The sequence below is a fragment of the Manis pentadactyla genome, chromosome 6, assembly GCF_030020395.1.
Source record: "Manis pentadactyla isolate mManPen7 chromosome 6, mManPen7.hap1, whole genome shotgun sequence".
Taxonomy (NCBI): domain Eukaryota; kingdom Metazoa; phylum Chordata; class Mammalia; order Pholidota; family Manidae; genus Manis; species Manis pentadactyla.
Window position 1 is genome coordinate 105,659,473 of NC_080024.1, and position 14,482 is coordinate 105,673,954.

At 44.8% G+C, this 14,482-nt stretch overlaps 1 protein-coding gene across 25 annotated transcripts in view; it reads right to left on the reverse strand.

The window, feature by feature from the left end:
• Window positions 1-14,482, reverse strand: part of LDLRAD4 (low density lipoprotein receptor class A domain containing 4) — a 514,307-nt gene that overhangs the window by 215,465 nt on the left and 284,360 nt on the right. Inside the window, exon 4 of one of the 25 annotated variants that reach the window (XM_057504014.1) lies at window positions 12,915-13,021. The exons of the other annotated variants lie outside the window; for them this stretch is intronic. The gene's annotated coding sequence lies outside the window, so the exon portion shown is untranslated. The remainder of the gene's footprint in view (window positions 1-12,914; window positions 13,022-14,482) is intronic. 25 annotated transcript variants of the gene reach the window in all.

Sequence of the window (14,482 nt, forward strand, 5' to 3'; positions counted from 1 at the left end):
GAAAAGGTGGGTATTATAAAGCCCACACACAGTCCTCTCAATTCCCCAGTGTGGCCAGGAAGAAAGCCAGATGGCTCCTGCCATATGACTGTGGATTACAGGGAACTGAGTAAAGTCATACCCCCTATGCATGCTGCTGTCCTCGCCATTGCAGGCCTGATAGATACCCTCAGCCATGAACTAGGAACATACCATTATGTAGTACATCTTGCTAATGCCTTCCATTCCATTAACATTGAGCAGGAAAGTCAGGAACAGTTTGCCTTCACATGGGAAGGATGGCAAGAACTTTCACCATCCTCCTGCAGGGATCCCTCCACAGCCCCACCATCTGTCATGGACTTGTAGCCCAGGACTTGGCTACATGGGAGAAACTGCCAACCGTGTGGCTGTACCATTATATTGATGATGTCATGCTCACTTCCAATTCTCTTTCAGATCTAGAAGGTTCAACACCTAGACTGCTGCAACATTCACAGGAGAAAGGATGGGCTGTGAACAGCACCAAGGTTCAGGGACGTGGTTTGCCTGTCACATACCCGAGGTCCCTCAGGGTAGATACCTCGACCTTCCCCTCAGTCAAACCATGTTCCCCAGTCACCTTCAGAGTGGGCTCAAGTGAAGTTGGCTTGCTCTCCAGCAGGAAGTCTTGCAAACATACAGGCTGGACTTGTGGCTCTGGTCGGGTAAGACCAAAGTTATACCAGAAGCAGTTATAAAGTCTCAGTCTTTCCTACCCCTACAACTGTAGCATTGCTACAGGAGTTTCTGGGTCTTCTAGGCTACTGGAGAGTATTTATCCCACACTTGGCACAAATTCTGAATGAAGCCCTTATACCAGTTGGTACGAAAGGGCATCAGATGGGACTGGGATGAGACATGTGCGTCTGCCTTTACTACAGCAAAATGGGCAGCCAAGGCCATGCAGACCTTGAGTGTGACAGACCCATCAAGGCCCTGTGAGCTGAATGTTCATGTGACTGAAGATGGTATGGCTGGGGTCTCTGGCAACAGTTTGAATGAACTCGCCAACCTATTGGATTCTGGTCACAACTCTGGAAAGGTGCAGAGGTATGATACACTTCGATAGAAAAACTGGCTTCCATGTATCATGCCTTGCTGGCTACAGAACCCATCAGTGGAATGGCCCCGATAAAGGTAATAACCACCTATCCCATCTTGGGGTAGGTATGAGACTGGACCCAAAAGTCAAGGAGTAGTGTGGCACAAACACCCACACTGGCCAAGTGGGGTGCTTACCTACAGCAGTGTAGTACCCTCTCTAGTAGCCCCTTGAGTGAAGAACTCCAACACTTATTGGGGCTGATGACATATACTAGTGAAAAGCAGGAAGAACTTGCTTTTGAACCATTAGTAGCAGAGAGCCCCTATTGGGAGGGAAGAGCCCCTATACCTGAAGATGCATGGTACACAGATGGCTCCAGCCGAGGGCAGCCCCCAAAATGGAGGGCCATAGCTTTCCATCCTAAGACTGAGACAATATGGATGGAAGATGGTGAGGGGAAGAGCAGCCAATGGGCAGAGTTGCAGGCTGTGCAGCTTGTGATCAGCCAGGAGCCCTCCCCAATAGTTGTCTACACTGACAGCTGGGCTGTCTATTGGGGCTTGACCCTGTGGCTACCAACCTGGTACCATGCCAAGTGGCTGGTTGGTCACCGACCCCTTTTGGGGCAAGAATTGTGGCCAGACTTATGGGCCTGTGGTCAGACTAATATAATTATAGTATACCATGTAACAGGTCATTTGCCACTGGCATCCCCAGGAAATGATGAAGCAGATAAACTGGCCCAGATATACTGCTTAGAAGGAAAGCCTGCCTCTGATGTAGCTCAATGGTTACATCAGCGTTTGTTGCATGTGGAGCAAAAAACAATGTGGGCTGTAGCCCATCAGGGGGGCTTGCCTTTGACCTTCGAAGAAGTAGTAGAGCCCAGCAGGAGTGTATCGTGTGCTCCAAAAGAGACTTACACCAAGCTCCACAGCAACATGAGACAAAGCTAAGGGGCCTATACCCCTCGTCAGGTGGCAGATAGACTACATTGGCCCTCTTCCTGTGTCAGAAGGATACCGGTATGCCATGACTTGTGTGGACACAGCTACTAGACTTCTGGTTGCTTTTCCTACCCATTGTGCAGACCAGCAGATGACCAAAAGAAGCAGCATCTCTTTGCTGCCTATGGCTGATCACAGGTGATTGAGAGTGATTAGGACACTCATTTTACTGGACATACACTGCAAGAATGGGCGTGACAGCTGGGAATCAAATCGAAGTTTCATGTGCCATACAATCCTACCACAGCAGGCATAATAGAGAGGCACAATGGCTTGTTAAAATCCAGAGTAAAGTCAGATACCATAGTCTGCGGGGATGGTCAGTCTGGTTATGGACAGTGCTACAGCATTTGAATGAGAGACCCCGAAAGGGAGCCCTGAGCCCCATAGACATGTTAACACATATGGCTGCCTCCCCTATACAACTGCAAGTACAAACCAAGGAAAAATCACTGAAGCCGAGGTTCAGCCACCAAAATAATATCTTGCTGCCAGCACCAACTGCACTGAACCCCAGAGATTCCATTGGCCTTGGACCTTTCGACACATGCACCAACGATGGCTGGCTCTCCTGGCACCTTGGGGACAAGGCCTGGAAGCTGGCCTCCTGTGTATCCCCGGAATAACACCAGAGTGGCCCCCAAAGGTCACAGTAGTATATCCTGAAAGGCCAGAAGGTAGGAGCATTTTAGCAGGGAGTTCTGTTTTATCATTATGGCCACTTCATGTACCTCCAGTAGCACTATATATAGACCCTTCAGTAACTCACGGGGAAAGGAGTAAAAATGTGGTATACTAGACCTAGAAGGGACACCGTTCCTGCTACAGGCCTATCACAGGACCACTCTCTTGCATGCATCCTACCTGATGGACAAGATTTGCCTATGTTGGTGTCATTAAAACATGTGTCTTATCGCCCCTAAGGTTTTTGTGGATTGGGAACTTCCTCTGTCTTGAGGATTACTATAATTTTTGTTATTAGGAACCTCCTCTGGCTTGAGGATTATTATAATTTTTTGTTACCTGTATCAAAATCTTGTTGTATCTTAATTTTTCTTATTATCTCTAAGTTGTTGTTATTCTCTGTTGCTGCTGTGGAATCTGGTTACAGTGCTCCAGCTTTCTCGCACAGGGACCATTGCGGAAGATTGAAAGCATGTAGACTGTAAGGCCAGAATCCTGGAGGGGTGGAGTGTGGGGAAGCTGGGGTTCCTATAGCCAGGATCCTCACTGAAGTTAAACCACCTGATGATGTAACTGGCCTGTTGCTAGGCTACCACTTCCACACCTTTAGGCAATAAGCTATTATTTCACTACATAGAGTGCTTGGCCCAGTGCTCTAGGCTGAGGCAGAGAAGCTAGTGCTCGATCTACCACCAGGAGAACAAGCCAGGTAAATAAACCCTTTTACCCCAAGGAACGTTTCGCTGTCCATTTCTTTGGCCACATTGAATCCATAGCGAACTTACCTGGGGCTGAAACCCATTGGCAAGACATGGATCTTCTCAGGCACATCATTTTAGCAGTAGATAGAAAGAGAAGCCCATATACTGTAGCACTACATAAAAAGCAAATACAAAGACCTAATCCACCCCATACACCTGCAAACTCTGCAACTACCCCATGCCGCCTGTACACCTGTACCCAGCCCATCCCCCATGCCTCCCCAGGAGCACTTCTACCCAGCCCATCCCCCATGCCCCCGTGCACCTGACCCCGCCCATCCCCCATGCTCCTGTGCACCTGCACCCCGCCCATCCCCCATGCTCCCGTGCACTTGCAGCAAGCCCACCCCCTATCCTCCCCCCTACACCAGGGCTGCTTCAAACTCAGACTAGTGAGATTCTACTAGTCTGAGCACACCCCATTGCTGCAAAACAATACCTGGCCTTTCCCCCAAGATCTAAGGATCAGAGGTTTTGCTCTAGTTCTTTTCTCTCCCATTTTTTAGAATCAAAGAGATGAAGGCAACACACCCGACTGCCCCTTCCAGAATGTGAGGGCAAGTATCTCTTCTCAAAGAGGGGAACATACACAAGTCCATGAGTCACCCATGAAATCTTGAGTCTTTGCAACAGGCAGATGCATGTTGTATTCCTCTGATTGTAAGTGAACAGAACCAAAAGGTGCTGTAGTTCTGCCAAGTGTTGTGGTTTGCCTTCCAGACACCCAAGGCTGCCAATGTAAGTTGGCATCACACCCCCAATTTGCACCCTGTTACCACAAATGGGCCTTCCTTATAGGTTATCCAAAAGGTGCAATAATTTATGCCCTACATATAAGAGTCTGATGGGGCAGCAGACAAGAGTTTTAGGGAAAGGAGAGGCCTTTCTGAAAGACCACCATTCCTTCTGGACAGCCTTGGAGATATTTCTAAGAGCCATTTTGGAACAAGGATGGATTTGCTCACTACTTATGTCTGTAGCATTTGAACACAAGATTTCTTTTCTCTCCAGGAATTGTGCACTTTAAGAATATTTTTCATCTTTGATTTTCCATTCTGTCTGGGAAGAAGAAAAAACCATGTACTTTTCCCTCTGCTGTTAGCTATTAGGACATAACAAGAATGGATGAAGGAATAAACGGAAGATTATTGCTTAACTTAAATTGTTGGGAGTTTTTTCCAAACTAAAAGCCTATGCTGGTGCCTCCACTGAGACAAGCCCAGATGGTTAAGTCAGAGGCCTGGGGGTCACTCCACTTCTGCAGTACAAGATGTAACACAAGATGGTTGAATTCTCATTTTATTTTTGTAAATAATACTCAAAGATGGTCCCTTTACAGCTTTCCTATAGATCCTTTTGGGTAGTTTTTCTAAGGCAAGTGGAGGACTACTGACATCAAGCAAGCCCAATCAGGAGGCTCTCCCAGCTGAGCTGGGTGATGCTCTTCTTGGAGGAGGCCCCCTCGCCTCCCTGCAATTTCATCCTGACAGCAACATCCCTTTCCCCCACCACTGCCACATTTAGACTGTGAGTTTTCATGATTAGCAACTCACTACTTATGTCATGTAAACTCCATTCCTGCACCGATGAAACACTGAGTAAACCGACAATCAAGAAGCGGCGTGTACTCCACGGCAGCCAAGCAGGGCACGTGTGAGGTTTTTACGCCATTTGCTACGGCGCCATTAGCAGAGCTGCCTGTGATGAGATCCAGCTTTGGCAAGTTTTCAGAGATGCATCAGAAAAAAAAGCAAGCTAGGTGAGTTTCTAAAACCCTTCCTAATTAAGAGGCTAAGTCCTAGAAAATGAACAATCAGGACACATAGTCTCAACTACAGTAGTACCGAGCACATCAATACACACAATTAACAAAGGTCGCCCATGGTCTGCATTCTTGTTTTAATGACACAAGAAGACACGCTCCTTTTCTTCTCTTCTCCACCCTCTCAAGGATCAAGTATGAATTAAATCATTCTACATTCTGTGGCAGAGTACAGTTTAAATATGTAACATTATCATACTACAACTATCCTTTCACTCTTTCACCTAATGCCTAATATTAGTCAAATTTGCACTAAAATTGGTAACTCTTAATGCCCCCTCTGCATCTAACCTCCCCACCCACCCCTTGGCTTCCCCCAGGAAGCAGGATCGGCATTGATTTCTATCTGATTACAGAAGAGCTTGCCCTGACTTTCCCCAGTTACTTAAGCCGGTGTCTCATAGCGTGTCCTTAGAGACCAAGGCTTTGCTCAGGCAGAGAGCGTCTAGACAGTATTCATGACCCATCTGTCTGGCACAGCCCAGCGGATGGCAAACTCTATTAGAACTGAAACCCTTTTTCCCTCCTCCTCCTCCTATCTTTCCCTTTGCGAAGCAGGAATCTGACACTGAAAATTACTATCATTGTTGCAATTCTCAAAATAGCACCACCAGACTTTCATTAACATCCACGCTAGACTACTAAATATTTAAAGAAGTGGATAAATTTCATCTGAAGTGGGACAGCCCAGCACACATGAAAGCAGTAACAGAATCAAAATGTAAATCTAAGAGGTTGTTTTTATCCATGTAAATTTAGTGTCACAGCAGGAGGAAATGATGCCTAAGGTTTATTGAAACTTTCCCTCCCATTTGTTCTCTGCCTTTATTTGAAAAGGCAGAATTGCCTTTCAAGACCCTACAAGATTTCAATTAATCAGAAAACCATCTTGGAGAAACAAAGGTAGCAAACCAAAGTTGGGGCGTTGTGTGTGTGTGTGTGTGTGTGTGTGTGTGTGTGTGTGTGTGATACTCTTTGGTGGTGAAGGAGGAGGGTGAGCAAGCTGCCAGTGCCTCGTCTGTGGCTCACCCCACAGATTGCACCCAGGTGGAAGCTTGTTGCCAGTGACAACCTGCAACCTGATCAGGCTCAGCCTAAGAGATGCACCTTGTTTTAAATATCATCTTAGGTCATTTTCACCCAAGTAAATAATTGTACCAATTCTTTTTTCTTTAGGTTGAAAAAAGGGAGTGGATAGTCCTGTCAAAAAAATATACACTACTCCACAGGACAGCTTGATTCATGGAAAGCAGTCTCTACTACTGGCCTTGAGCAAGGTAAGCCAGAAAAAAGCAAGAAGAACCTTCAGAGCCCAGGTCCACCTATCCCACCATGCTCTGGGACAACACGGCACACTGGAAGACCTTTGTCCCACCCTCCCTGCAGTCAGCAACATCAAGAGTCTAATCCACTGAGTATTTCAGGGCCACAGAAGCAGGCAGAGCCCCACTCCTCTGTCAGCACAGCTGAAGGAGTCTGAAGGGGTCACAGACTCACACAAGATCCGGAGGAAAAAGCAGGGGTCTAGAGCAAAAAGCCTCCAGCCCAGGAGGGCTCTTAATTCTCTCAGCAGGTGAAGGGGGAGTGTAATGGCAGAGATAGGGTCACTCCGTCATTGAGTCCCACCATGCTTGAGCCACATAACCTCTCGTGTTCACAAGGCAGCTGTCATCATGCTCACCCTCTAGATGGGAAATAAAACAGAAGGGAACTGACTTCCCCCAGACAGAGTAAACAGTATACATCCTGGACAGAACTGAGAAAGGGATTAATTACCTAGTAGAGAAAACCCAAAGGAGCTCAACAAAATCAATGACCCCTGACATACTGGGGCTTTGGTTAATTTTTTGTAATTATTTGAAAATCCAGGATGAAACCAAGATTACCATCATCTATGTATCAATTAAAAACCATCATATAAACAATCCCTCTTGGAGCACTCACTCTATGGGCCTAAAAACAATAACAGATTGTTTATCTCCACCCTTGAATCCTACAAACCTTTAAAAACTGGTAAGTGAATGCTCACAGTGTTGGCGGGGCTGGGGGTGGGCGGCGGGGGGAGGAGACCATGAAAACAAATACCCAGAAGCAAAAACAAATTCACAGCCTCAATTCATTCCCAACCGCAGCCAAGTTGCAGCTGTGTGACTCTGAATACACCACCTAACCTCTCTAAGCAATGTTCCCTGTGAAACCTTTCTAGGATGGTTTTGAGAGGTACAGGAGATGATGTACATAAATAGCTAGCACTCAGCAAATGGCAGCTCCCTGCTTGCCTCACCTGCACTCTTTGAGAAGCTACAGGCCTTCTGATAAACTTGCCCCACTGGTGCAGTGCTGCCATTCATCTTTGAATGAGGGATGTGAAATACCAGGGAAACAGAAGTGGTTAAAAACACTGGGTCTGTGAGCTCCTGGTGGGTGCTCCTGTTCTGGGACACCTGAGGTGAGGAACAGGCTGATGGGGAGGGTGCCGAGCGGTCTCCTAGCACAGCCTCCCCCCACTGGTGTTCGGCTCCTCATCCTCCGAGCCTTTGCTGACTGGACAGCTGCTAGGAGAGACATGACTGAGGCCACCGGCAAGAGGTTAACACAGACTGCATATTAGAAAACGATACTGTCAACGTTACACGTTCTGAGTTTTGGTAACTATACTATGGTTAAGGGAGAGAATGCCTTTTTCTTAGGAAACATAAGTATTTTGAGGTAAAAAGACATGTCTGCAACTTACTCTGAACTGGTTCAGAAAAAAAAAAAGAATGTTAATAATAATAAAGACAGAATGATAAAATAAATTTTATAACTTTATTCCAAGTTTGGAAATTATTTCAGAATGAAATTTAAAAGACAGAAAATAGAGAAACAGGGCTATAAATAGAATAATATTTATTGACCATTTACTACCTGCATTATTCTAATTCCTTGACCTAAACTATTTTATTAAATCCTCAGAAGAACCCTCTAAGGGAAGTAATAATATTACTGTTTTCATTTTACAAACAAGAAAATCAAGGCATGAAGCAGCTAAACAACTTGACTAAGGCACAGTCAGTAGTGGTGACTCCAGGACTGGTAATCAGGGCCTGAAATTTAACTTTGTAGGACAATTTTAAATGAATTGTAGGACCAGTCTGGGAAACTAATCACAGTTTATAACATTGTATCCATATGAAAGTATGTTTTCCAGGAGCAGTATGAAACCCAGACAAAAAATGAGCACCTGCCCTGGTTGAACTAATCAGTTAACAAAAAGTGTACAACAAGCCCACACCCAGACACACTTACATACTCATGCATGCACACACCACACACAGACTGACAGTCACACACTCTAGCACACACTCACATGGCTTTAGGGCCTGGCAGGAAGCAGTTCACATTTCTCTGGGGTTTGGCTTGAACCAGCTATTCATATATGGGATAATATAGATATTCAGAAGCCAAAGGTCTCTGTCTCTGAAAGGTTGCTGTACTGGGAAACCTGGACCCCAGGAAAGAACAGTAAAAGTCTATCATACTGTTGGTCACAGAATAAATACTTTACACTAGCTGGCTTTTGCTCTGGTCACTTTGGGTGTTTATGGTAACCAAACTGTAATGACACCATCAGCAGAACAAAAAGGCATCCTACAGTATGGGAGAATATATTTGTAAATGACATATACAACAAGGGGTTAAAATCCAAAATATATAAAGAACTCACCTCAACACCCAAAAAGCAAATAATCCTATTAAAAAATGGGCAGATGATATGAACAGACACTTCTCCGAAAAAGAAATTCAGATGGCCAACAGGCACATGAAAAGATGCTCCACATCACTAATTATCAGGGAAATGCAAATTAAACCATAATGAGATATCTCCTCACACCAGTTAGGATGGCCAACATAGAAAAGAATAGGAACAACAAATGCTGGCAAGGATGCGGAGAAAGGGGAACCCTCCTACACTGCTGGTGGGAATGTAAACTAGTTCAGCCACTGTGGAAAGCAATATGGAGGTTCCTTGCAAAACTAAAAATAGAAATACTATTTGACCCAGGAATTCCACTCCTAGGAATTTACCCAAAGAATGCAAGATCCCAGTTTCAAAAAGACATATGCACCCCTATGTTCATCGTAGCACTATTTACAATAGCCAAGAAATGGAAACAACCTAAGTGTCCATCAGTAGATGAATGGATAAAGAAGATGTGATACATATACAGAATGGAATATTATTCAGTCATAAGAAGAAAACAAATCCTACCATTTGCAACAACATGGATGGAGCTAGACGGTATTATGCTCAGTGTAATAAGCCAGGCGGAGAAAGACAAGTACCAAATGATTTCACTCATCTGTGGAGTATAAGAACAAAGCAAAAACTGAAGGAACAAAATAGCAGTAGACTCACAGAACCCAAGAATAGACTAACAGTTACCAAAGGGAAAGGGACTCGGGAGGATGGGTGGGAAGGGAGGGATAAAGGGAAAAGGGGGCATTATAATCAGCACACATAACGTAGGGCGGGGGCATGGGGAAGGCAGTATAACACAGAGAAGACAAGTAGTGACTCTACAACATCTTACTACGCTGATGGACAGTGACTATAATGGGGTATGTGGGGAGGACTTGATAAAGGGGGGAATCTAGTAACCATAATGTTGCTCATGTGATTGTATATTAATGATACCAAAAAAAATTGTAATGACAATTTGGGAGGACACACCTTATATTATCCTTTTCTGCCCTATCTTTCAAACTGCAAGAATTATATAGGTATTTTCAACCCTCCAGTTCCACTAGCAGGGCATGAGCAAAACAAAACCAAAGTTTTCCATCTTCTGGTCAGACTTGAGTTTTCTAAAATAATCACATTTATCCATTCATTCAGCAAATATTTACAGGGTAATGCATCATATGCTATATCTTCCATGTATTATATGCTATATGTGCTATGTACTATATGTTATATATGCCATGTACCTTATGTTATATATGCCATGTGCTATATGCTATACATGACAAATACCATATATATGCCACATAGTATGTGCTATAAATGCAATGTACCATGTGCTATACATGCCATGCAGCATATGCTATATATCCTATGTATAGCATGCTATGTATCCCCATACTATATGCTTCATATGGCCATGCACCATATGGTATATATATATATGCTCTGCACACTATGGTAGGCACTAGGGTTACAGTAGAGACCCTTACAGGTACTGTTCAACTCAAGGCCATGCTTATAGCATGGTAGAAAGTAGCAGAGGTAGGATAAATGGCTTTCAGTTCAATTCAATAAATACTTTGAAAAGTGTCCATAGGTACAGTCCATGTTATTAGCAGTGTCAGGGCTTTCAAAGATGTATGCAGAGCGCCTGCCTTCAAAGAGCTTAATATCTAATGGGAATTCTATCTGCTTACATGTCATGATCAAGTAAAACAGAAAATACCTTAAGAGGGGCACAAAGTGTTACAGGTTCCAAGTAGAAGAAATTATTTCTAGCTATGGGGAGGGGTTACAGAGGGTGACCAACCTGATGTAACTGGCAGGTATCAGTGGCATATATAGCACTAAGAAAATAACAGAAGAGGAATCGGTCTGGGAGTGAAGGGAGAAGTAATTGGTTAAGCGGTGGATGCTCAAGAGTTTGAGAGGCTTGGAAGAGGCCTTACAAGCAGTTGGATATACTGGCTGGGCTGGAGATAAGAATATGGGGGTAGATTTGATGCCATGTAGTGTCTGGAATTACCCAGGTAAAGGCAAAGAATGAGAACTATGGGCAAAGCTGGTACCTGGGGGACAGAGGAGCTGCCAATGAGAAGGAATTACTGAAGTGTCCAGAGACCAGCCAGCTGTGAATCCTGTGGCCCCATGGAATAGGGAATCTCAAAAAAGGGATGATCAACCTTACCAAGTACAGAGGAAAGACTAATAAAAGGAGAAATGGAAAAAAGTCTGCCAGATCTAGCAGTGAATGACTGACCCACAAAAACAGCTAGGAGAGAGCGGTGGTGGGTAAGAAGGGGTTAGATGGGACAGGGAGAGCCGTCAAGCTGTCTTTCAAACACGGCAGGACCTGAGCAGACACTGGAAGGAAAAGGGCCAGGTCTGGACGGAGGGTGAAGGCGAGCAGGGAAAGTCAGGACAAGTGCAGGGAAGATAGGAGCAGGCTCCACCGAAGAACTGCAACAGTTCTCATTCTGAGGGCCCTGCCCAGTGGACTGAGGTCTCAGGCCCAGCCCACTGGCAGCTGGGGGCTTCTCAGGAGGGGCTGGAGTGCAGGGTAGAGCCCCTAGGTTCTGCAAGGTGGATACAGCAGAGGGCGGTGGGCTGAGAGGCCCAGGATGTGAAGAAGGCACTTCAGGAAGTCAGATGTAGGTAGGGGAGGACAAGGGGCAAGAGGAGGCTGAGTATGCCCGGAGGAACAGGAAGGATCAGCCAGGGGAGGGGACAGCGGGTATGAGGCAGTGAGCTCACGAGACTCCCGGGGACTGAGGGACACAGTCAGACCCTGCAACCCTGAAGGGAAACTTCTTTGAAGTTAAACAGGCTACTGGCTACTAAGAATCCTGGATGAGACCTGGGAGTCAGTCACCTAAGTGTAGCCAACGGGGTCCCAAAAAAGGTTCAGTGCACACATCAAAGGTGTTTTCATTCATCTGTTTATCAGGACCCAAAACAAACATCTCATTGGTTTTCTCTGAAGGGCAATAGGCAACTTTCTCATTATTAAAACTCATCCTAAATGATATCTACTTCATGATAATCCATAGCTGATGGGGAGGTTCTCTTAATAGAAGTATCTCCACTGATAAACAGAGGAAAAAGGACAGAATTAGGTTATGACTGTTTGGCAACCCCTAATGATCGATGATAATCACACAGCAGAGAGCTGAACAGACAGGATGGGCAGTGCCGTCATGCCTGTGAGGCTCCTTCACGCAGACTGTATCCATACCCAAATGTCCCCAAGTTCTGGATGAAACTACCAGCTGATAGGAATTGTGAGGGACAGAGGAGCATATTCAGTGATTTCACAGGACAGCAGCCAGCGGAATCCAGAGTATGGAAACTCTACAGAAAAATAATCCCAGACCCTTCCATCCAAAATTCCAAGAAGTCAGGGGGAACCTAGAGTAAAAAAATCCTTAAGGACATGTCAGTCCATCTTGGAGTAATGCTGGAGCTTCTTTGGATCCTGGTTCAAACAAACAAACTGTGAACAAAACAAAACACACATTTATTTATAAGACATCTGAAAAGATATGAACTCTAAGAGGATATTTGATTATATTGGAGAATTATCATTCATGTTTACCGAAATCATTATACAAAAAATTAAAGGTCCAGTCTTTGTGAAGCCTGGTTGTGGGTATGCTTTCTACACAGTTATGAGCCTGGTCCCATATACAAAAAACTTGGTGCTAACTAAACTTATTGTGGTAATTGTTTCATAGTATATGTAAGTCAAGTCATTATACTGTACCCCTTAAATTTATGTAGCGCTATATGTCAATTATATCTCAATAAAACGGAGTGAATTAACCAATGAATAAACAAGCAAACATACTTGGGGAGGTAGGGTTGACAGCCAAAGGTGCTGTGGTACAGCTCAAGGTGGTACAGCTCGGTGCCTATAGGTGACTTGAGCAGAGATGACAAGTAGGGTGACAGTCCCTTTGGCAAGAAGAGAAGAAGGTAAGAAGAGCTGGCTTCATAAGAAAGACACTTAGTTCAGAGTTTAGTATTTTGAATTTTATCTTATTTGGTTGTTATTATCCTAAATAGCCTTAGAAAAAGAAAAAGAAAGTTTCTTTCTGAAAATGTCCTGAAGTTAAAATCCTGGCTTAATTGGGTATACTTTATTAACTCCAATTCACTGGTTCTGAGATTGAGTTTTATGAAGTCACCTACTGAGAAAAAAACAACTCCCCCTGCAGTAGGGATGAGAGCTTCCCACCCCCTACTTTCCCGAACCAGAGCCCCTGTTAACTGGAAATCCCTCTGAAGCTGAAAGTGAAAGTTGTCGGACTGACCATTGGCTGCATTTCAGCCTTGGGCTGTTGGCTACATTTCAGCCTTGGGCTGTTGGCCGCATTTCAGCCTTGGCCCACTCTTAAGGTCTAGTGGCACAAATGCCTTAGCAGTGATTGCTCAAGGGAGGTCTGTTCTAACCAACACTTTCAAAGTACACAGCCCTTTCCAAGGCTACTCAGTTATTGTTTCTGGAAAGTCAAAGGATATCTGCTTTCTCCCATCAAGATGTGGCAAAGGGACTTTGGAAATGTATAACTGGGAACACTCAGCATGGTAGGAATCCTGAGGCAGAGGGTTCACCCTGTGAAAATCAGGGGGCAGGGATGCTGGTATCACTCAGGGAGACAGGCAAGCTGTGTAGCCCTCCCCCTTCCCCATGCACAGGGTACCCACACGGTCAGTCTCTATCTAGAGGCAAGGGCAGAAGGGGTAGCATGGCTTTTATCTATGGACCCATCCCACCACTCCACCCTAGCACAGGCTACTCCCAGCCCAGGCCTCCCATCCAGTCAGGGCCTCTGCCCTAACTCTCCCCATACTCACTGCTCTTGGCCCTGATGCCCTGTCCTTCCCATGCCACCCAGCACACCTCCTCCATGAAGCCACCATGATTACCAGTCCAACCAAAAGGATTCTCATACACTCATCCTGGAACTGCTTAGTTCTCTCTGCCTTTGTTCATTTTCCCCCTTCTGTGGGTGAATCTTTCAGTTCCCACTGGACTGTCAGCACCCTGATAACAGGATCTGTGTTTTGCTTTGTCCCCCATGATTCCTGCACAAGGATCAAAGAAGGCACCTAAATAATTTTATTCGTAAATATAGTAATTTTACAAAAATAATTTTATATTTATAAATAATAAATCATTTTATCTGTATAATTTGTATTTTTTGTGCTCAGGAGTACATATTTTGATGAAGCAGCTAAGAGAAAATCATGAGAAAATCAGCAATTTAGGCTGATAGCATCTTCCCTCATCTGTAGAAAGATGCATCCTGTAAAACTCTTTCCCTATGAGACAGTCAAAACAGCCAATCCTCCACATCTGTGAAAAACCCCTTGGGGCTCACACTTAAGTCATACTAAATTTTAGCAAATATC